Source organism: Canis lupus, chromosome 7 (assembly GCF_011100685.1).
Source record: "Canis lupus familiaris isolate Mischka breed German Shepherd chromosome 7, alternate assembly UU_Cfam_GSD_1.0, whole genome shotgun sequence".
NCBI classification, from domain to species: Eukaryota; Metazoa; Chordata; class Mammalia; order Carnivora; family Canidae; genus Canis; species Canis lupus.
The window spans coordinates 14,964,144-14,986,174 of record NC_049228.1 but is presented as its reverse complement, the minus strand read 5'-3'; the positions used below and the strand labels follow the sequence as shown (position 1 = coordinate 14,986,174).

Here is a 22,031-nt window from a genome sequence, read left to right as displayed (position 1 = left end):
AAAATGGTGTTTCTGTTGAAATGTAGCAAGTACACTTAGCTAACAAATATTTAGCACAGCACATAAGAGGAGACATTGAAGAAAAAAACGGCTTCAAGTAATCATTTTTCTTGGCTTTCATTTTCCTCCACAATGGCTTCTAAGCAGGTGAACTGATTTATCATTGAACATTCCTATTTTAATTAATGATTGTGTGTAAAACACTATGCAAGGCTGGTAGGCTCAGTTGGATCCCTGAAGAAGCCCCAGGCCACTTTCATTTATTTTGTGGCCATAGGAAGCACTCCTACTGCCTAGTAAGAACAGCATGAAAGCAAGAAACCATGGCATTTAAGTCTTTGCATCTTCAGAATCCAAGATATAGCTCTGGAAAACATGCTCAGTAAATTTTTCTTGATATTAGTGACTATAATAAAGAAATATGCAGTCCTTTGTGCCTACTTATCATCTGAGGTCCTGTCCTGAGAGTATATGGGTAAGGTTCTCCACTCTGGTCCCTCTGGATTCAAGTTTCTTAAAGCACACTGTATTACAGGTGTACTCAGGGTATTGTTCTACTCAGCTGTCAGAGTCCCCAGGTTGGTCACCTTTACTTATAAGCAGCCTTATCCATTTACCCCAGTGTTATACAAATATTATTTTCTATGTGTGCCATGATGTGAAAAAAAATGGGAATAGCTGTGCAAGATTACCATCTGTTAGGGACATTGAGGAGGGAATTCCTCACTTGAGTAGGTGCCTACATCAGACAACAGATGTGAGAGCCCTTCCCACTCAGACCATATTCCTCACTTTGCTTCTCCTCTCTTTCTGGACTCTCATTCTCAGGTTCCAAGTCTACCACCCCCCAAACCCTTCTCTTTTCTCATCTCTTGATTTTTTACTGTCTGGTTCACTCTGCTGCTAGAAATTCTACTTGTTTTGCCCCTTTCCCCTAAGATACACAAAGTTCATTGCAATTGAGCATTCCCATTGGCTTTGGGATATAATAAGGTTGAAATAGAATATGGACAATAAAACAATAATGTTCACTGTTTCCCTAATCTAGCAGTCACTGGAAAGAATCACTTTTTGCTTTCATCATTCTTTGCAGAACTTTCTTTGCTGTTCAGTAGGATGGAATGTCCTAAGATTAATGACGATAGGTGACTAATACAAGAATGTGTATATAAGCTATTGAAGGGCAGATCCAACATGGACCCAGGAAGACCTATTTCTGGAAATATGAAGAGGATCTGATTAAAACATCCTCATCTAAATACTTTCCTATGACTTATATCCTCACACTCCAGTGTAACTGAGGAGGAAAAATAATCATGGCTTCCACATGTTAAGCATCTACTCTGTTGGATACTGAGCTAGGTACATAATATACATTAACTCTAATCTTCACAACCATGTGCAAGGGAGGTGCCATCTTAAATTTGCACATTAAAAACAAACAATAGCAACAAAATCCCAGCTTAGAAAGGCTAAGGGATTTGCTGAAGGTGCTTCAGTCGATATATTGTAGAACCAATATCCAAACCCTTGTTTGGCCTCTTCTCAAAACATTATGCTGTGTTGCTTCTTGCCTTGGGGGTGGGCAATAAAAATAACAATGTTGTTTTAATCTGGAACAGACTTGAGATCAGAGTTAGGATGCAGGTATTTACAACAGCAATGCCAGTAGAGGAAATAGTTTCCGACCAACTGCATGTCTTCATCCTATCCAAGTGTTCTATTGTTTCAACTCCTTTGATATGTTTCCCTTAGCTCAGGGGTTTCTTTTGGGCCTCAGACACTTGATATGGTTGCAAGACTGTCACAGCTAGTTCCCTGGTTAGTAGGCAACCGCCACTCCGTTGCCAGGGTGACCTTGTAAAGTAGGACAAGTGATTCTCAGCCACGCAGTTGGCTTCAGTCTTCAGAGCAGGAGAAAGGTGTTCTTTCTAACCAACATATCTTACTGTCTCTCCTCTGCTTAAAAACCTCCGATGGCTGCCCTTGCTAAGTCCCCTCCCAAGACCAATTCCAGCCTAACCATTCCAGTTCACCCCATGGCTGCTGCCTCTACCTACCAAGCCACATGACCATGCCCTGCTTCTTGTAATTCCCTCTATTTCATGTTCTTTCCTATCTCTCTGCTTTTGCTCATGTTCTCTATGGTGCTTAGAAACCCTCTCCATTTTTTCCACCTGGCAAGCCTCTGCACATACCCTGGTTAAGTGTTATCTCTGCCAGGGAAACCTTCCCAGAGTCGAGCATTCCCATCACTCCCTCCACTTAATGCTGTCATACTATCTAACTGTGGACTGTAATCAGTGCTTGCTCATATATCATTCTCCTCTGCAAAGCTTGATATCCCTTAAGAGCAAGGAATAGATCTCATTTGTCTAGGCATCTGCCCCAGAACCCAAATTATCTCTCAGTAGGTATGAAGCAAGTGTTTGTTGAATGAATAAATAAATGAATAAGTTAATAAGCTGAATGCATGGCTCTGATTAAATCCAAGGCAAGCAGAATGGAGAAAAGAAAAGATGAGAAGAAAATTTCTCAAAGAGTTAATTAAATGCCTAGAAGTCTCTTTCATTGCTAAAAGGGCAGAGTGAGTGGATAATTTGAGGGAGTTTATCAGGGATTATCACTTAATAAGCCCTTCCCAGGTGTATCTTCCAGGAAAGACTTCATCCTCTTATCCTCTCTGGAAGAAAACAGGCTGTCTCACTCTTAATTCTGATGAGCTCAGGAAAGAATTAAAACAAAACTGCTAAGACTCTGCCTTCCCATCCAGTTACAGTTTCAGCTATAAACTTGGGTCTGAGGGAGATAGAAAATTCAGACTGGACACTCAGCATGAATGGAGACTACAGTTCCTGGAGGGTCCCAAAGATTAGGGGAATACTCCCTGATCTTGGAATACCAACAGATAACCAGGTCTCTCAGGACTGGAGAGGGTATCTAAGAGGGGAGAGGACTTGGCTTCAGAGGACGCAATAGAAAGTGCAGCCTCTCTGGAGGACACACCCAGCTAATGCTGACAGCACCAGGCACATAGCATTTGGGCACGAACATGGTAGGGGGTAAAGCATCTCTCAGGGAAAGTGGACCCGGCCCTCTCAATGGCAAAGCTAAGTTTCAAATTCTAGATCCTAGTTTGAGGGTCTTCCCTCTTAAACTTTGTGGAGTAGAGGTATTCTCTCTGCTGGGATTGCTTTTAAACCTCAATCTCGACAATTCCCCTTCATCATCTCCAAAAAAGAAGGAAGGAAGGAAGGAAGGAAGGAAGGAAGGAAGGAAGGAAGGAAGGAAGGAAGGAAGGAAGGAAGGAAGGAAGGAAGGAAGGAAGGAAGGAAGGAAGGAGAATAAGGAAAAAGGAAAGAAAAGGAAAGGAAAGGGAAAAGGGAAAGGGAAAGGAAAGGAGGAGAGAGGGAGAAGGAGAAGAGAGAGAGAGAGAGAGAGAGAGAGAGAGGGAGAGAAAAGGTACTTTGGTCAAAATCCTAGTCATCCTTCAAGGCCTTTCTTCTGCCCCATCTGGATGAAGTGATTCCCTGATTGCCCAGCTAGGGTTGCTTCCCCTGGCTGGTGCCCCAGGCTTGCTCAGGGGATCTTGCAACCCCCACATTCAGACCTACCTGCAAATCATTCTCTTGGCTAAATCCTGGTGATTTATTTAGTCTGGAGGGTACAAATTTCCCAGGCAGATTGTCTGATGCTCAGCATGAGGTTACAAAATATGGATAATAAGAGGCAACATCTTATTGCAAGTACTATGTTCCTTTTGCCCACACTGGCACCTTCAATCTTCTAAAAAAATCTTTTGAAGTGGATGCTAATAACAATAGACTTTTTTCCCCCCAGTGAGGAAACTGAGGTACAGAATAGTTGAGTAACCCATCTGAGGTTGCACAGAGTATAAGTGACCAGGCTACAGCTAGCGGTCTGACCCCAGAAGTTTTCATCAATACATTCTGTACTTGGTACAGTTACTGAAACAGAGGAAATGTTCCACAAACATTAGATGTTAATGCTATTTAAATAGGTTAGCCTCAGCTCCCTTCCTTTAACCCTTGGAAAAGAGGGGGGGAAAAAAGAAAGAATCACTTTATATGAATGAATCAATTTGTATTCATCTCATCTAAATATTTTACTTCCCTTGTGCAAGGAGATTGGTGCCTACTTCCAAAACTTTTTCATTATTTGTGGGTTATTACAATATTTATCACACCATATAATAGTTATTTACTTGTCTTTCCCCCATACAAATCTGTGAATTCTTGGAGGACAAGGTTTTGTGTTTCTTTGTATAGAGAGTAACGGCCACAGTTCCCTGAATAGGTAGGTGCTCAATAAACATGTATGAATGGATGACTGAGCTAACCAAATCATTTAGAAACAAAACACAGGGGGAATATTCCAGCCATAACTAGTTCAACCTGGGCAAACATAGTCTAGAGCAATGGTTCTCACAGGGGGGCTCCTGACTCCACAGCATTAGTATTTTGAGGGGCCTTATGGGAAATGCATGTTCTTGGGTCCCTACGAAGATCTTCAAATCAGAACTCTGGGAATGAAGCTCAACGCTCAGCAACTGTGTTCTAGCGAGCTCTTCAGGAGACTCCTGCTAACATTTGAGAAACACTGGTCTAGGAAGATTAAAAAAAGAAGTCAGCCATGTGTAGCCTCAGTTGCTGAGGTATCCAGAAGTAAAAAGGAGAGAAGTATGAGGAAGGAGAAAGCCTGAGGTTGAGTAAGGGGGAGGAAAGATGACAGAAGGGTGTGGGGAGAGATGGAGAGAGAGCATGAAGGGAGTGGGTGAGGAGGAGAGACTGATTCACCTTGAAATCTCCTAGGAATGAAAGGGGTTCATGCTCTAAGCTAGGTGCTGCCATAGCAACGGGTACAGCGTCTCTCCCTTGTACCCCACCCCCAGGATGGCCAGGCATAGACACACCTACGCTGAGGCCTGAGCCCTGCAGAAGGATCTGAGCTTGAGTTGGAGAGATGCCGTGAGGGAAAAGCTTAAGGACAAAGCACCCCACATCAGCTCTGGTTCCCAGCTGGCTCCTGCAAAGGCTACTTCTTTGTAAGGGCGGAAGACAACGCAACGTAGAGGCGCTTGATTTGCTTTAGGCTCACAGTCTAACACAGCCTGGCTCAGGCGGATGGCTCGGCTGCCCTGTGGGACACTGTGAAAAAGAGGAGTGACTTAAGAGGAAAGGAAGGGAGCCCATCGAGCTCCAGGGTTGGAAGCAGAGGACAATGAAGCAGGGCTAAGAGAGGAGGCAGGGATTTGTCCAGAAGCCGGGAGAGGAGACCAAATGCGGAAAGGGCATATCAGCATAATGCACCTGAAGACTCAAGGCCACAGACTCTGGCGGAGAACAGAGGGATTAGGAGGAACGGCAGGCTCATGAGCTTGTCCCAGCTCTTTACTGGGAATGGCTGAGGCTTCCAGGGCACCCACAAACTGGCTTCCCTAAGGCAAGATGGAGGCTGCGGGAAGAGGACACTGAGATAAGCCAAACGCACAATGCTCCGTGCATTCGATGGAAATAACTTAGTAAAAGCGAGCTTAAAGCCAATTAGACATTAAAAGTAAGATATAATTGCTGTTGCTATGTTTGTTTCCAAGAAGAACTTTTATGATTAGACAAATGGGTAGCATTAGAATTCTGAGCAAACTGTGTGGAAGACTTAGCCTCGCTTTCTCTCTGTGTGATAGAAGAAAGTAAATGTCAAAAAGATAAATCAATAAGCCACTACTATGTTAAAGGAATCTGCCCTCAGAAAATCTTTGTGCAGCCTGAACCCCTTCTAGGGGGCAGGGAAGATGGGGAAGAATGTGCAGCCTGAACCCCTTCTAGGGGGCAGGGAAGATGGGGAAGAATGTGCTGAGAGATTTCTCACATCTGATTTAACCTTCAAAAGTCTGATGAAGTTGTCATTATTACCCCCATTTCATGGAGGACAAAACCAAACTCAGACAAATAGTAAAACAAAGAGCCAGGATTCAAACCCATGTCTGCCTGACTTCAAATACCATACTCATTTTTCTGCAACAAAGGACATGATTCCGTTTACAATAAAGGAGAGGGGAAAGAAGCAGTGGTCCATACATAACCCGAGGGCTGTGATGTCTATTCCAGCCAGAATGGGATGTCTTTCACTGGGCAGGTTACCTCTGTGAGACATTATAGGATAATGAGAAAACAGTGGCCTCATCTCTTATTAGTTGTGTGACAATGGGCAAATTATTTAAATGTTCAGTGCCTCAATTTATCAATTTGTATAATGGAGATGATAATACCTATCATGGAACAGTGCAATTTGCAGAAATAAGAAGTACAGTCTGATAGTTAACAGTCCATCATGAGGGATCCCTGGGTGGCGCAGCGGTTTGGCGCCTGCCTTTGGCCCAGGGCGCGATCCTGGAGACCCGGGATCGAATCCCACATCGGGCTCCCGGTGCATGGAGCCTGCTTCTCCCTCTGCCTGTGTCTCTGCCTCTCTCTCTCTCTCTGTAACTATCATAAATAAATAAAAAAAAAATTAAAAAAAAAAAAAAAACAGTCCATCATGATATTAGCTGCCCAATCTTAGGTAAGTCACTCACTTTTTTGCCCTTCATTGGCTCACCTTTAAATTGCATGGATTGGAAATAATGTAGTTAAAACACTCCCTATTCTGCACGTGGATACTGTGTTCTTTTTCCCAGAGAGGACACACTCCCATCCCCTGCTGCTAGGAACTTCTGCCTGAGGCAGCTCACAGCTGCACCCAGCACTGGGACTGCCCTTGAACCACACATGCCTGGCTTGCTCTGCGGGTGTGGGTCAGTCCCTCCTCTGTTGAACTCTGACCTCCTGGCTTCCCCAAAGTACATTCTTTTTTTTTTTTTTTTTTTTTTAAGATCTTGTCATTTATGAGAGATACACACAGAGAGAGAGAGAGAGAGAGAGAGGCAGAGACACAGGCAGAGGGAGAAGCAGGCTCCATGCAGGGAGCCCGACTGGGACTCGATCCCGGGACTCCAGGATCATGCCCTGGGCCAAAGGCAGGCACCAAACCGCTGAGCCACCCAGGGATCCCCTCCAAAAGGGTATTCAATAAAAATTATGCCTGCAATTCTCTGGTGCAGAAATGGCTTCCAGGGACCTCGATCTAAGATAATATCTATATCTTAGACAGCGCTCAATAAAGAGTAATCGGTAATAGGATTATCATTGTAGCCTTCAAACTCAAAACACAGTGACAATGTATATGCAACTCCTGGAAGCTTTATAAAATTGTTGGCTGGACTGAATGTTTTTTGAGGAGAAGGACTGTGTCTTGAATGTCTTCACCTTTCCTCCAAGCACCCTGAAGACAGCAGATCCTTTAGGAACATATTTGACTTCTACAGCTATATTTCTATTCACCCCAGAATCAAATCAACCTGCATGGGTCCAGAAGGTACAAATTTCATTTCCACAATATTGACACACATGGCTCACAATGGTGGCACTCAGTCTCAGCAGCAAGGAACTTTATAAATGAAGTCCCTCTGGAAGAATAACTGTAAAAATGGGCCACACAAATCAAGCAGGGAGTGGATGATACAGACTATTACCATCGGCTCTTTAAAAGTTAAATATTAAACCAAGCTCATATCTGTAAAGATGGGTGTTGTGGACCTGATCCTCCGGTATCCCCCTGAGGCATATACTCGTTGGAGGACAGCTGATCCCAGCAGAACTGTCTCTCTGCCCCAGCTCCTGCCAAGGTGACAAAGAAAGCCCCTGACTGCACTCGGGATACACTCTCCCTGGGCTTGTGGAGTCAGACAAGGGGCCCGGCGAAAGGGGGTGTGGGTCAGGTGTTTTCTCCTGGGGGCCCAGCCAGAGCTACCAGGAATCACAAAAGGTGGGCAATGTAAGGTTCCTCAACTCTCTCCTTTCAGCTTGCAGTGAGTGGGGATGAAGTAGGCATTTTAAGAGGGGAGTTTTTGGCATGGTCCTTCAAAGCAGAGGATCTGGCTTCTCACCTGCTCTGGGATTCACTTCCCTCTGAGGAGCATCATCTAGCTGACAGGATGGTGGGAGTTCCTGGGCCAAGGGGTCCATCCTCACCATCCTCATCTGGTCTCTTCCAACCAGCCCCTGCCTCTGGGAACACAGCCCCAGGCATGCCCTAGGTCCTCCAGCACTTCAGGCATCTATCAGCTTCCTGAGCACCAATGAGACCCAAAACACTGTGCTGGAGGGAACAAATGTCTAGAGAATACCCCTGGTCTTGGTCAGCCTAACATCCAGTCAGGGAGATCAGAAAGTGCAATGACTGAAGGCATAAGAAAGGATATCCCCAAAATAGGACATTCAGGGAGGGGAGGATAGGTTCTGAGGGTCTAAGCAGTCCTACAAAACTTTCCCAAAAGAAAAGGAATCCTGGTAGAACTGGAGAACTGGAGGGTATGATGCCGAGTGAAATAAGTCAATCAGACAAAGACAATTATCATATGGTTTTACTCATATGTGGAATGTAAGAAATAGTGAAAGGGACCCTAAGGGAAGGAGGGAAACTGAATGGGGAAAAATTAGAGGAAGACAAACCCCAAGAGACTCCTAACTTTAGGAAAGGGTTGCTAGAGGGGAGGTAGGTGGGTGGGGGGATGGGGATGGGTGACAGGCACATGATGAGAGGAACACTGGGTGTTATATTGTATGCTGGCAAATTGAATTTAAATTAAGAAAAAAAAAAAGTCATCCTGGAACCTGAAATATTCGAGCTCCTTAGAGAGAAGTCCATTTGCAGCCTGAGGCCTCCCATGTCAGCCCAGGCTTATTAGCACACAGCCAGGCTGCAGGACCGCCATAATCACCTAATTAACCCAAAACTGTGCACCTGGCTGGCACCCTGCCACCATGGGCACCGAGCCCATGGAAATGTCCCTATTGTGCAGAGTCAGGCTCCGCTGGCTTGTTCTTGGAGAGTAGGCCTCCAAGGAGCAACACCCAGCTAAGGGTGACAAAAACCAAGCTCCTTCTAGTCAGGCCTTCCAGCTACCTGAGGGCAATTCCAGTAGGTGCTGGCCCATCTGGCCTAGGAAGAATTAGGTCAGAATTAGAAAAGAACACTACTACTGCCGAAGGTGTGTGGGGCTCAAAGCCAGTACAGGCAGAAAGCCTAGCACATAGTAGGCAATCTTCCTCCCTCCCTCCCTCCCTACTAAAATAGAGAGATATACATACATATACACATATATTCATTTATTTACATATTTATTCAAATTTTAACTAAAGTGGCTTTGCACTCAGCAGGGAGTCTGCTTAAGACTCTCCCCCTCCTCCTTCTCTAACAAAGAAATATTTTTTTAAAAGATTTTATTTATTTATTCATGAGAGACAGAGAGAGAGGCAGAGACATGGGCAGAGGGAGAAGCAGGCTCCCTGCAAGGAGCCTGATGTGGGACTGGATCCGGGATCCCAGGATCACTCCCTGAGCCAGAGGCAGACGCTCAATTGCCGAGCCACTCAGGAGTCTCAAGAAATAATTTGTTTTTTAAATAAAATAATAAAAGTAAAAAAAGAGGGGTACCTGGGTGGTGCAGTTAGTTAAGCATCCAACTCTTAATTTTGGCTCAGGTCATGTTTTCAGGGTCCTGGCATTGAGCCCGCACCAGGCTCCTTGCTCAGTGGGGAGTCTGCTTAAGACTCTCTCTCCCCCTCCTTCTGCCCTTGTGCCCCCTCTCAAATAAATAAATAAATAAATAAATAAATCTTTAAAAAAATAAAGTCTAACAAATGTAAGAAATGGATGAATGAATAAATGTTAGAATCTAATAGTAGAGAAGCTAAAACAGGTATAGAGGGTAGTGTCGATTTTACTACTTTGTGCTGTGGGATGGTGAGGCAACAGGGAGTTCACCTTACTTGATATTGTGTAACTGTTTTCTAGCTGGTTTGCTCAACAGTAGCAACAAAGCTGTCCTGATCAGTTCTCAATTTTGATGCGCTGATGTCTGCTTTACCTGTGAAGTTTTAAATTGCAAAAGCAATGTGTGTGAGGAATAATTGATACACTACAAAAATGTGGGAAGAAAGAGTTTAGTCTCCCCTCACCTCCACTCTCATCCTGCTGTGTTTACATAAGTGTTTATAGCCTGATGTGGATGCTTCTCCCACCGATCCCCATCTATGCACATTCAAACTTACATATAGTGTCTTGCTATTTTTTTTAGATGGAATCATCTATATATGTTACTCTTAAGCTACAGCTTGCTTTTCTTATGTAAAAACATGAGGAATGTCCCTCCAGGACAAACACATAGATCAAATTCATTGAAATACATGCGCACACATATACCACACAGGCATGCACATATACAGAACCATAGCAATGGAATATTCTACTAATCTCACTACTGATCATGTTTGTTTGGTTTTGGTTTTGATGCTGTAAAACAAGGCTGAACTACTCTCCTTTATATATTATATCCTTGTCAACCAGCCTTCTTATTCAATAGGTGGAAGTCTCAACAATGGGTTTACTGAGTCAAAGGGAATATTAGTTTTCAATATTAATTCCCCTAAAGGTTGTAGTAATCCACCAAATACCAGACACCACCAAATCCACCAGAAATTCATGACTGCCTTTTCTTCCTCATGCTCACAGATGTTAGGAGCCTTAAATATCGGCCAATCACACAAAAAATAGATCCTATTTAATTTGTATTTTTCTGAAATTAGCATCATTTCAGGTGTTTATTACCACATAAATTTTCTTTTCTTTGAGTTGCTCGTTCATATGCACTATCCTTTTTTTCTAGGCAGTTATCTTTTTCTCATGAATTTGTAGAGGCTCTTTGTGATCAGTTATATTAGAAGCTTATTTTGGGACGCCTGAGTGGCTTAGTCAGGTGAGTGTCCAATTCTTGGTTTCAACTTAGGTTCATGATCTCGGGGGTCATGGGTTTAAGCCCCATGTCAGGATCTGCACTCAACAGGACATCTGTTTGAGGATCTCTCCCTCTTCCCCTCTCGCCAGTCATGCATGTGCACACACACACACTCTCTCTCTCTCAAATAAATAAATAAGTCTTTAAAAGTAAAGCAAGCTTGTTTTGTGTCATTTTTCTTAGTCTATCAAATATCTTGATATTATTTATGGTGGGTGTCCTCTGCCATTGAAAAAAACTGTAATATCTATATAATTATTTCTTAAAGTTACTGAATCAAAATTAGCATTCCTACTGGAAATTAAAAGATTCATATTCTTTTCCTTCTTGGTTTTATTTAGGGGTGCTCTGCTTCACGAATACTAAGATTTTGGTATTAGAGGCTGAATTTACAAACTGAAGTAAGGTAATGCATATTACAGAAACTTCACAGGTGTATTTGACAGAAAAGTTAGGAGAAAATAATTGTAAAATATCTCCTCCCAACCATTAGAGAAACAAAGGTTGGAAACAAATTTTCACCGATCTTCACTCCATGTAGAAGGCTAAGCAAAAACTATCCACTGCTGAATGCTTATCCCAATGCTGAAACTACTCAACACCAAAGTCCTTCCAGCCAGTGGATCCTAACCAGGCCTTTGATCTTGGTCATCTTTGGGTGTGCATCACCCAAGCCAGCTCCTCCTCCTATCTTTATCTCCTTCAGTGCTCCGCTCAAACACTTACCGTACCCTCATTTCTCTAGACAGAGGGACTCTGTGCTATCATGGGCCTCCCTGCATCCCCCAGCATTGCACTTACCTGTGGTTTGGTAATTATTTACCTGTCATGCATATTTATATTCCCAACACCTAGGGAAAGAGAGCAAAGCAAACGGGCAAGAAATCAAGAAAGAAGCACTAAACTCCAAAGCCGAATGTTCACAGTTAACTGCCAACTCAAGATCAATCAGGAAAGAATGTTAAACATTGCTGAAATTACAGGGTAAGTTAATGAAGAAAAAAAAAGATTCAATTTACAAAAAGCTGATTGACACACTAAATGTCAAGAACATGCCTGGTTCATAAAGAAAGGCCCACCTACGCTTCAGGGTTGCTGAACTGCCATTCTCCAGCTACCATGTTTCACTCTGGGACAAATGGTTTATGGTCAAGGATAAAGTCTAAATATTCATTTCTCAGACTTTTAACGAGTTTTGGAATGATGACTATCACTTAGCCCTGACTGCAGCCAATTTTCTCTGAGTTAATCTTTTTTTTTCTCTGAGTTAATCTTGACATCAACACCCCACCTAAAAGACTTTTCTATGATTAAAAAAAAAAAAATGATTCATGTGATAGCATTCACTTCAAGCTCACATCTTCCAGAAGCAACATATATTTAAATTGACTATAAGACTACAAAGAGGGCAGCCTGGGTTGGCTCAGTGGTTTAGCGCCACCTTCGGCCCAGGGCATGATCCTGGAGACCCAGGATCGAGTCCCACGTCGGGCTCCCTGCACGGAACCTGCTTCTCCCTCTGCCTGTGTCTCTGCCTCTGTGTGTGTGTGTGTCTCTCATGAATAAATAAATAAAATCTAAAAAAAAAAAAAAAAAAAAAGACTACAAAGAAGCCTGGCAAGGAGCTCCCAGGAGAAAGGATTTCCAATTTTTAATACAAGAAAATTATTTGGTTGCACAGAGGCCTTCTTTAGGAATAGAGCCCGTTTCCTCTATAATTGCTGTAGTCATTTACTTCCTTAGTCTCATGTTTTCTCTGAAAGTGTTTTCATTCCTGGGGGTTGCTAAAGAATCTAAGAAAAGGAAAGTTTCCTGAGCCACCCCCAATGATCAGAGCTGGACACACACCTTTATAGTAGGACAGCTGAGTTTTTCACCTAGAGCAGGTTCGAAGGTTATTGACATTGGCCAGTCATCTAAGGGACACAGACCAGCCCATCTTAACACTTCATCACTTCATCTAGCTTCTTGGTGATTTTTTTCTTTTCTAAAGAATATGACTTAATCAGTCTTATGATTCCGGCTTCCAGCATTACAGAATATGTCTAAATGATCTCAAATGTGAATTTCATAATACAGAAATAATTTAGTTCACTTTAGTACTAAAATGAATATGAACTAAATGTCAATAACAGGGTGGAAAAGGCTAGACAGAGAAAGCAGAGGTGGGTTGACAAGACATGACACTAAAACAATGAAATTATTGTATCATGATTCAGAAAAGTTTAGCAACCTTTAGCCTCACCCACTGGATAAGCATGTTAGTGACACAGCTTAAACCTTACGATTCCTAATTTCTAATAATTAGGAACGCTGTGGAGAAACCTGATGCTCCCAGAAGTATCTACCACCTTGAAAGGCCTTTTTCTAAACTCTGAAATCTCTAGACAGTATTCCCATATACCTGAACTACTGTGCTGGACTGATGGGTCCCCTCCAACCCATCCTGGGACCACAGTCCATTCTGCCAATCCATGGCTCTGTTACGGACTTCCTCCCCTCAGAACACTGCAGTGGTTACACTCTGCTCACCAGCTGGAGGCTGTGAGCACAGCCATCTGGGCCCAATGTACTTATCTCTCCCTACTCCCTAATAGGATCCCTGCTATACATCTGAACTTGACCTTTTACAGTCTCTGAATAACATATATTTTCTAGATACAGATGCTATTTCCTCCAATTGAGATATCCACCTTACAAATTCTATCCATTGCTAACTCTTCCCACAAGATATAAGAGTTCAAGAGCTGTGAATGGCTATCCATCTTGAGTCATAATTATTTGTAACCCTCGCAGAACTTGTAACACTGTAAATGCTAAATAAATGTTTACTGAATGAGATGGATAATGTTTGTTGCAAAGAGCTGAACTGAATTTTGAAATTTTTCATTGTTCTTTCACCCTGTTAGAATGTTAATTAATTTTTATAAGATTTTGTTCTTTTGGTCATAAAAGCAATACATGAACATTTGAAAAGAAAAGAATAAACAGAAAAATAAAAATTATCCACAATCATCACCTAGAGATAACCACTCTCATTATCCTCTTAATTGCACATTTTACATCAAAGCAATTAAATAAATTTACATATGGAAGTCCTACGCCCTGTGCATGTTTTCCTGAATTTAGATCAAGTCACATACTCTGTACTCATCCAGCATTTGGTTGACCAGAAATCTCTGCCAATGAGCACTCCTACATATCAACAGTACAATGCAAACAGATGTTCTTGGTGATGACTTTGGGCCCAGCAAGTTTCTGAAGTGCCTTCTCTGAATCACAAATTCATAGAACTTTATTTCTGAGAGTGACCTCAGAAAACATCTCTATTAATGTCACTTTCCCCTGTCCCAAGCATTTGGTAGACATAGATAATCATTCAAGCTACTCTTAAAGATGAGTTTGGACATGATCCAGAACCCTTCTCCAGGCAACTATGTCCATCGACTAAAAACTGTATGCAGTGTGAACCCTGGTTGTCATCTGAGATTCCATCCCTTAATTTCTGGATGCTAAAAGGTCCTGAGAGAAACTAACTTCCCAAGATCCAAAAGCTCATGAGGAGCAGAGCAGAAAGTAGAATTCTCTAGCTTTGCTTTAATGTCATTTGCTTCATATCACACACCTAAGAAAGATGAGATTAGTTTTATATTATTTGAGTTTAAAACATATTTTCCTTCAGCTTTTTTCAAAATTCATAATCTACAAAATCTATACAACAGTCTTAAGCACTATATTTGATTAAGCAGAAATTTGTAATTTATGAAACCAAAAAAATATCCCTGCTTCAGACAAGTCTCCTAATCATTTAATCATTCAGCAAACATTTGAGAACATACTCTGTCTACCCTCTGCCAAACTCTGGCAGAAAAAATAATTAAAGGTTTAGGCTTTGTCCTTAAGGATCTTACTGTATAGTTTTTAAGCAACCACTTCAGATTCTACCCTTTTATCCTCTGGATCCAGGCTAAATGGACTCCCAGAAAAGGTGCTGGGGGAAGTGAAGAAAAGAGAAGGATAAAGTGTGGAGTAGGGAAGAGCTTCCCCACTGTTATGGGCTATACTGTGTCCCTCCAAAGTTTATTTGTTAAAGTCCTAACGACTAGCATGACCACATTTGACTGTATTTGAACACAGAATGCATTAGAGAGGTGATAACATTAAAAATGAGGCCTTTAGGGTAGGCCCCAATTGAATCTTACTATAGACACATGAAGGAATACCAGGAATGCACACACACAGAGCAAAGACCACATGAGAACACAGTGAGAAGGTGGGCATCTGCAAGCCAAGGAGAGAAGCCTCGGGAGAATCCAAATCTGCCAACACCTTCATCTTAGATTTCTAGCCTCCAGAACAGGGAGAAAATAAATTTGTGTTGTTTAAGCCACACAACCTGTGGTGATTTTGGCTTCTCCAGCAAACTAATATACCTATCAGCTACTCTAACACTGCCCTCATAAACAAGGACAGTTCAATAATGAAAGAGCCTCGACTCCTTGAAAGAGAACAGCCCTTGACTGAGCCAAGAGCTGCCTTTCCAAGACACTGTGGAAGACTCTTGGGGAAAGGAAGTAGAGGATCTTACTTGGGATATGCCAAGCATAACTTGAGAGTGGAAACAGGCTTGAGGCAGCTCTGATGGATCAGTGCCAAGAAGAGTTGGTGGAGCCCTTGTCAACCAACACATCCAGGAGACAACAGTAGGGACTCTGACTCAAGGACAGTAATAATTAGGCTAGAGAGATCCTGTACTGAATGTCTTCGATCAGCAGGGTCTTGTATGCCCCTTGAGGAGGGCATATGCTCATGGTGGGCCTGGGCATGACCTCACCATGGCTGACAAAGTTGACTCTGAGAGTAGATGGTCCCTTACCAGACATTGTAGAAACACAGATTGATACAGGCAAGGGCTCTGAAAAGGTCAGGGCCCACCCCATGAAAAAGAGCTAGTAATGGAAAACATCCCTTTCCCTTCCTCCTCATATTACCAATACTTTCTGCAGGGTTTCCCATGGCCTCAGAAGACATACACAAAATGCAGCACAAGACAACATGAGAGCAGAAAAGCATCATGTCTGGAGAAATCGATTAAGAGCTTGAGACATGTCCTGCCACTAACAAGCTGGGTGGCAAAATTGGTTCTTCACACCCTCTCAGCATTTTGGTTTTTTACTGTAAGATGAAGATGATGATGCCAATCTCAGAGGGCTGTAGTGAGAATCAAGTGTGATAATATATGGTCATGTTTACAACCACTGAGGAGTTCCATAAATGCAGATATCCTAGCAATTATTAAATTTACTTTACTACATCTCTTTCTGCTCATCCAAGCTCTGTCATCTTATTTGAAGGTTGACTTGCAATGTGGACATGGATTTTATATTCAGCCAGACTTTGAGCCATTAAGGGAGAGAGCCCTCAATAGGTTCAAAATTTTTCCTGTTTCCCCTTTATAGGTGTCAGAGAACTGTGGGCTCAAGCAATGAAAGCACTTAACAAGCATCTATTTGGCTAATACACAGTCAATCTCTGGTCCCATGTCTTTCTGTTAACCCTAACAGATTAACACTCTCAACTCTTCTCCTTCCTTCACTTCACCACCAGTCCTCTCATAATCCAAGCCAAGATTGCACAGTGGTACCAAGACAGCTTCCTAGAATATTATTTTTAAGACACTCTCATATGTTAAAAAAAAAAAAAAAGTTAGCTACTAACTGCCCATAGGACAAAGTTTCTAACTCCTTAGCTTGACATTCAAGGCCTCACATAATGCAATACACCAGGCAAACATTATTACCACTACCTTCCTGCATGAGTCTTCCACTATGGGGAGTGTGACCTGCTTGTTGATGCCAGACAAGAAGTTTATAGTGAACAAGAAGATAGGTGTTAGACAAGCATGAAACAAATGACCATATCATACCCAATTCTGCCTTTTTGCTTTTGTTCATATTTTGTCCCTCCTGGAGTGTCTCACTGTCTTGGGAGCACTGACTATGCACACAGTATATATATATATATATAGTGCTGGTTAGAGTTATGTACTGCCCATACAACCACATATGGGAGCTTTTCTCCCCCTTCTTTAACTTGAGTGTCTCCACTCCTTGGAGACCAGTTCAAGCCTCACTTCCTATGGGAACAAGACTTTTCTGACTTCATGACACTCAGAATTCTCTCTCTTCTCTGTGTTCCTCAGGACACAAATTGCCTTCACTGTGCCTTTGCTACTAGCATCCTCCAATTTGCATTTATCATTTGAATTTCTGTGTAAGCCCACTGGATAATAAGTCCTTTAAGAGAAGTCTGGGTCTTTTACCTTTTTGCACCTCTGGTACCCACCACATTGCTATGAATGCAATGCAACCCACTTGGGATTCCTTCCAAGGAAACACCCTCCGACAACAAATTGGGAGAAGCTATCCTCCCAGTTTCATGGGCAGTGCTGACCAGTCCTAGTATGCTTTGATCAGTCCCATCCGTGCTCACTCTGGCTCGTTTGTCAACTCTATATCAGTTTCACCTTGAGATGAATGAACCCTAAGAAAAATAAGAAATGAATTCAACTGCACATGTCAGCCATATCTCAACATGTGGATGAGGGGGTGTCAGCATGCTGAAATGACATTATCCAGGTGAGTTGTATCTGCATATCTGTCACAGCAATCAGGATATGCTCCCCTTCACAGCAAAGATGGTGTTGACAGCTGACTCACCACATGAGGCTGCTTTTCCAGTAGCGAGGCTGGCTTATGCCGATCTATTCCCCTGCTCTCACGAGGCTCACCTGTAGGGTTAACATGTACTTGTACTATACTATACAGCTGGCTTGGCTGGAGGCCCTGAAACGATTCAGTGCCCGCCACCCTCAAACAGGAAAACCTATCTGGGCCATATCCAAATGGAACTCATGACAGCTTTGTTCTCATCTAATTTTCATGGCCATCTATCTACTATAAGAATAATATGGTGACAATATGTATAAATAAAACAATATAAAAAATAGAACCATTTATATGCCATAATAACCCTGAAATATTTATGCTCACCACAAACCTCTTCTCTGAACTTCAGAGTCATATATCTCACTGCCTATTCAACTTCCTCCATGGATGGCCATCTCAAACTTAGCATGTCTTTATCTGAGTTCCTAATACTCCCCCTTGTAATGCAATTCTACTAGTTTTTCATGCCAAAACCCTTCAGATCACTCTTGACTCCCCTCTGTCAAAAATCAGTCTTTCCTTCAGAACCTTTGGGATTCCACTCCTCACCACCTGTACTACTGCCACCCTGGGCCAAGGCATCATCATCTCTTGCTTGGACTATGGCAATAGTTTCCTACCTGGGATGCTGCTTTCACCTTTGCCCTCTTCCATTCCACTCTCAACACAGCAGCCAGACTAATTCTATTAAAGTGCAAGCTGAATCACATCAATGCCTTCTTCAAAGCTCTCCAAAAGCTTCCTACCTTACCCCTCAAAATCTCATGACCTACAGGATCCCCCCATGATCTGACTCCCCATATCTAACTTCACTTCTGACTACTTCCCCCCGTTGATAAGCTCCAAACATACTGTCCTCTTAGCTCTTCCTCTACCTCTCTAGATCTACTCTTACCTATCTGCTTTCATATGTACTGTTCCTTCTTAGAATGCTTGTTTCCTAAGTATACATAGGTCTCAACCCCTAGCTCTCTTCAGGTCTTATCCACAGGTCAACTTTCTCTTTGAGGCTTTCCTAACTATCCTATAGAAAATCACATTACTGGACCTTCCTACCAAACTTGCCCATGCCCCCAAGGATTGTATCTTCTTCTATCATACTATATATATATCATTTATTTATTTTGCTTTTTACATTATTTAGAATATAAGTTCCATGAAAGCAGGTATTTAGATTGTTTTGCTCCCTGCTATACCCCTATTACCTAGATCATTATTTTGTAGATGCCTAATAAAAATTTGTTCTAATTATAAACTAAAAGCCACTTATTTTATCTGTTATTCCTGTGTATCTGATTGAATCAAAAAACTTGATAACCTTGAAGTATTAGGACCTCAGGACCAGATTAAGCAGGTACTCTGAAGAACATGTTAAAGAGTAATCTTGAAGGAATTTTTACTATAGAAGCTATGTATTTGGTGTCTATTTAACAAACATTTATTGAGCACCTATTGGTCCTTCTTACTGATAGGTGCTAGGGATCCGATATTGATCACAGCAAATACAGCCTATGACCCCTGAAACTTAGGATCTAGCAGAATCCAATTTTCACTTCTTTACCAAGTAATGGAATATCTCTGGATATCAGTTGTGTTGTCTATAAAATATGAACAAAGATACTTTACCTACCCAAAGACAGAGGATCCAACTGGATGATCATCTGATGTCCCCTCTACCACTGTGATTCTCATGTGCCACACCCACTTGTTACCCCCTCTCCAACATCTTCCTACTTTTCTCAAGAATGTTTCTCTCTTGTTCACCAGTCCCCCTGTTTCACATACCCACATAAACACAGACATACAGCCAATTCATACTTGGTTTACTTTTAACATTCAAAATAGCACTGTAGGCAAATTAAATGACATGCAGGGACCCACTGTCTGCATCTTTGGGCCTCAGGAGCAAAGCATAGAGGAAAAGTCATGTCAAGTTAAGAGTATTAAAAAAAAAAAAAAGAAGCTGCAGTGCAGATCCACGAAGCTTTTCTTCTCACATTGAAATAAATTCCCTAGGTTCTGGGGCTCACCCAGCTAAATGTGGACAAAGCAGCAATCACCCAGATGACATGAAAAGTCCTAATGACACTTCCAACGGAGTCATTGTGCTAATACCACATCACTCTGTCACTGTCACAACATTGTGCCCCTTAAAATACCCAGAGTCATTTGGCTCTTTTGTAATGGAGAGAGGAGTGGGAGGCAATCTTAGGAGAACACTGACAAGGAGGGGCCCATGAGAATGTTAGCAAAGAATATGTTATATACTTAAGCCAGCAGCACTTCTCACTGTTATAATTGTGAGGTGGGGGGGGGGGGAGAAGGGTAGCAGGAGTCCTTGAAGGGGAGCATTGGTATAAAAAAGATAAGCATGAAAACTGGGTCACAGAGAGTCAGAGAAGCAAATAAACACAGAACAAAGGTGCCCAAAGGAATTGTACCTTTCACTTGTGGCTAGACAAACTCAGGTCCCTGACTATCTCTGTCCCAAACCCCTGCTCTTCACAAAGAACTGGGTACCCATGCACTCATTCATTAAATATTTTCTGGTGAAACACTTATAATATGCCAAGTACTATTCCAGGTACAACTTACCATAATGAACAAAATTGACACCAAATGTGTCAATTAAAAGACAAAAATTGACTAAGGAAAACACACTTTAGTTATAAAGATAAAGAGAAAGGTTGGAACAGAATAGCATATTAAAACCCTAAAAATGAGAACAAAATAACAGAAATTAAAATAAAAATAAGTCTGCAATACAGAAAAATCAACAATATCAAGAACTGGTTCTTTGAAAAGGCTAATAAATTTGATAAACTGGGGCACCTGGGTGGCTCAGTAGTTTAAGCATCAGACTCTTGATTTTTGGATCAGTTCATGATCTCAGGGTCATGAGAGAAAGCCCTATATTGGGCTCCATGCTCAGTGGGCAATCTGCTTCAGATTCTCTATCCTCTCTCTACCATCCCTCCCACTCATACACATGTTCTCTCTAAAATAAATAAATCTTTTAAAAATTTTGATAAACCTCTATCAAGACTGATCAAAAAATAAAAGAGAGAAGGCATGGGATGCCTGGATAGTCAGCAGTAAAGCATCTGCCTTCAGCTTGGGTCATGATCCCACAGTCCCGGGATTGAGTCCCATATCAGGCTCCCTGCATGGAACCTGCTTCTCCCTCTGTCTCTGTCTCTGCCTCTCTCTCTGTGTGTCTCTCATGAATAAATAAGTAAAATTATTTACTTATTTACAAAAGGCAGAAATTACTAATATTGAGAATGGAAAAAATATTACTACATATCCTATAAACATCAAATAATAATTAACAACTTTATGCAACTAAATCTTAAAATTAAGATGCAATGTATAAATAATTTTTAAAATACAACTTAAAATAACCAACTCAAGAAGCAGGAAAGCTAAAAAGCTTGATGTCTAGCAAAGAAATTAAATCTGCACTTCTAAAACAATCATAAAAACAAAACTTAAACGTTATTAAATTTTCTATATTCATCATGTGTCCATTGATCACAACTTTTCTCCATTCTTTTGATATAGTGAATTACATTAATTAATTTTATACTGTTAAAACACAAATTTGCAAGTTGGATAAAGCCAAGATAAAGCTTAAAAAAAAACTACAAGCCCAGATGATTTCATGGATGAATACTAAGGGGAAAAGTAACACTAATCCTTCAACCTTACAAATTCTTCCAAAGAATAAAGAGGGAACATATCTTGTTTCAGGAGGGAAACCTAACCTTGATATTAAAACCTAACATATTGGGGATCCCTGGGTGGCGCAGCGGTTTAGCGCCTGCCTTTGGCCCAGGGTGCGATCCTGGAGACTCGGGATCGAATCCCACGTCGGGCTCCTGGCACATGGAACCTGCTTCTCCCTCTGCCCATGTCTCTGCCTCTCTCTCGTTCTCTCTCTCTCTCTCTCTCTCTCTGTGTGTGTGTGACTATCATAAATAAATAAAAATTTAAAAAAAAACCTAACATATCAAGAAAAAGAAAATTATAGGCCAATCTCCATTATAAACATAGAGAATAAAATGTTAAACTAGAATAAATCAGATCAAGTGATATTAAAAACCATAGCACAAAAAAAGTTTGTGCTAGTCCAGTAATGAAAGTTTAACACTAGAAAACCAAGTGTAGGTGTGCCTGGGTGGCTCAGTCAGTTAAGTGTCTGCCTTTTTCTTAAGTCATTTCACAGGGTCTGAGGATCGAGCCTCGCATTGGGCTTTCTGCTCAGTGGGGAGCTTGCTTCTCCCTGTGCTCCACATCCCTACTCATGTGCTTGCTCTCTCTCTCTCTCTCTCTCTCTCAAATAAAGAAAATCTTTAAAAAAAAAAAAGTGTAATTCACCATATTAA

At 41.8% G+C, this 22,031-nt stretch overlaps 1 protein-coding gene and 1 long non-coding RNA gene across 14 annotated transcripts in view; one reads left to right on the top strand and one right to left on the bottom strand.

Annotated features, from left to right (window-relative positions):
• Nucleotides 1–16,167, top strand: part of LOC111096638 — a 48,179-nt gene extending 32,012 nt beyond the window's left edge. Inside the window, exons 3-4 of the long non-coding RNA XR_005361979.1 lie at nt 11,771–11,899; nt 15,922–16,167. This is a non-coding gene — a long non-coding RNA (uncharacterized LOC111096638). The remainder of the gene's footprint in view (nt 1–11,770; nt 11,900–15,921) is intronic.
• CACNA1E (calcium voltage-gated channel subunit alpha1 E) overlaps nt 1–22,031 on the bottom strand; it is a 382,029-nt gene that overhangs the window by 158,370 nt on the left and 201,628 nt on the right. The gene's annotated exons all lie outside the window — the stretch shown is intronic.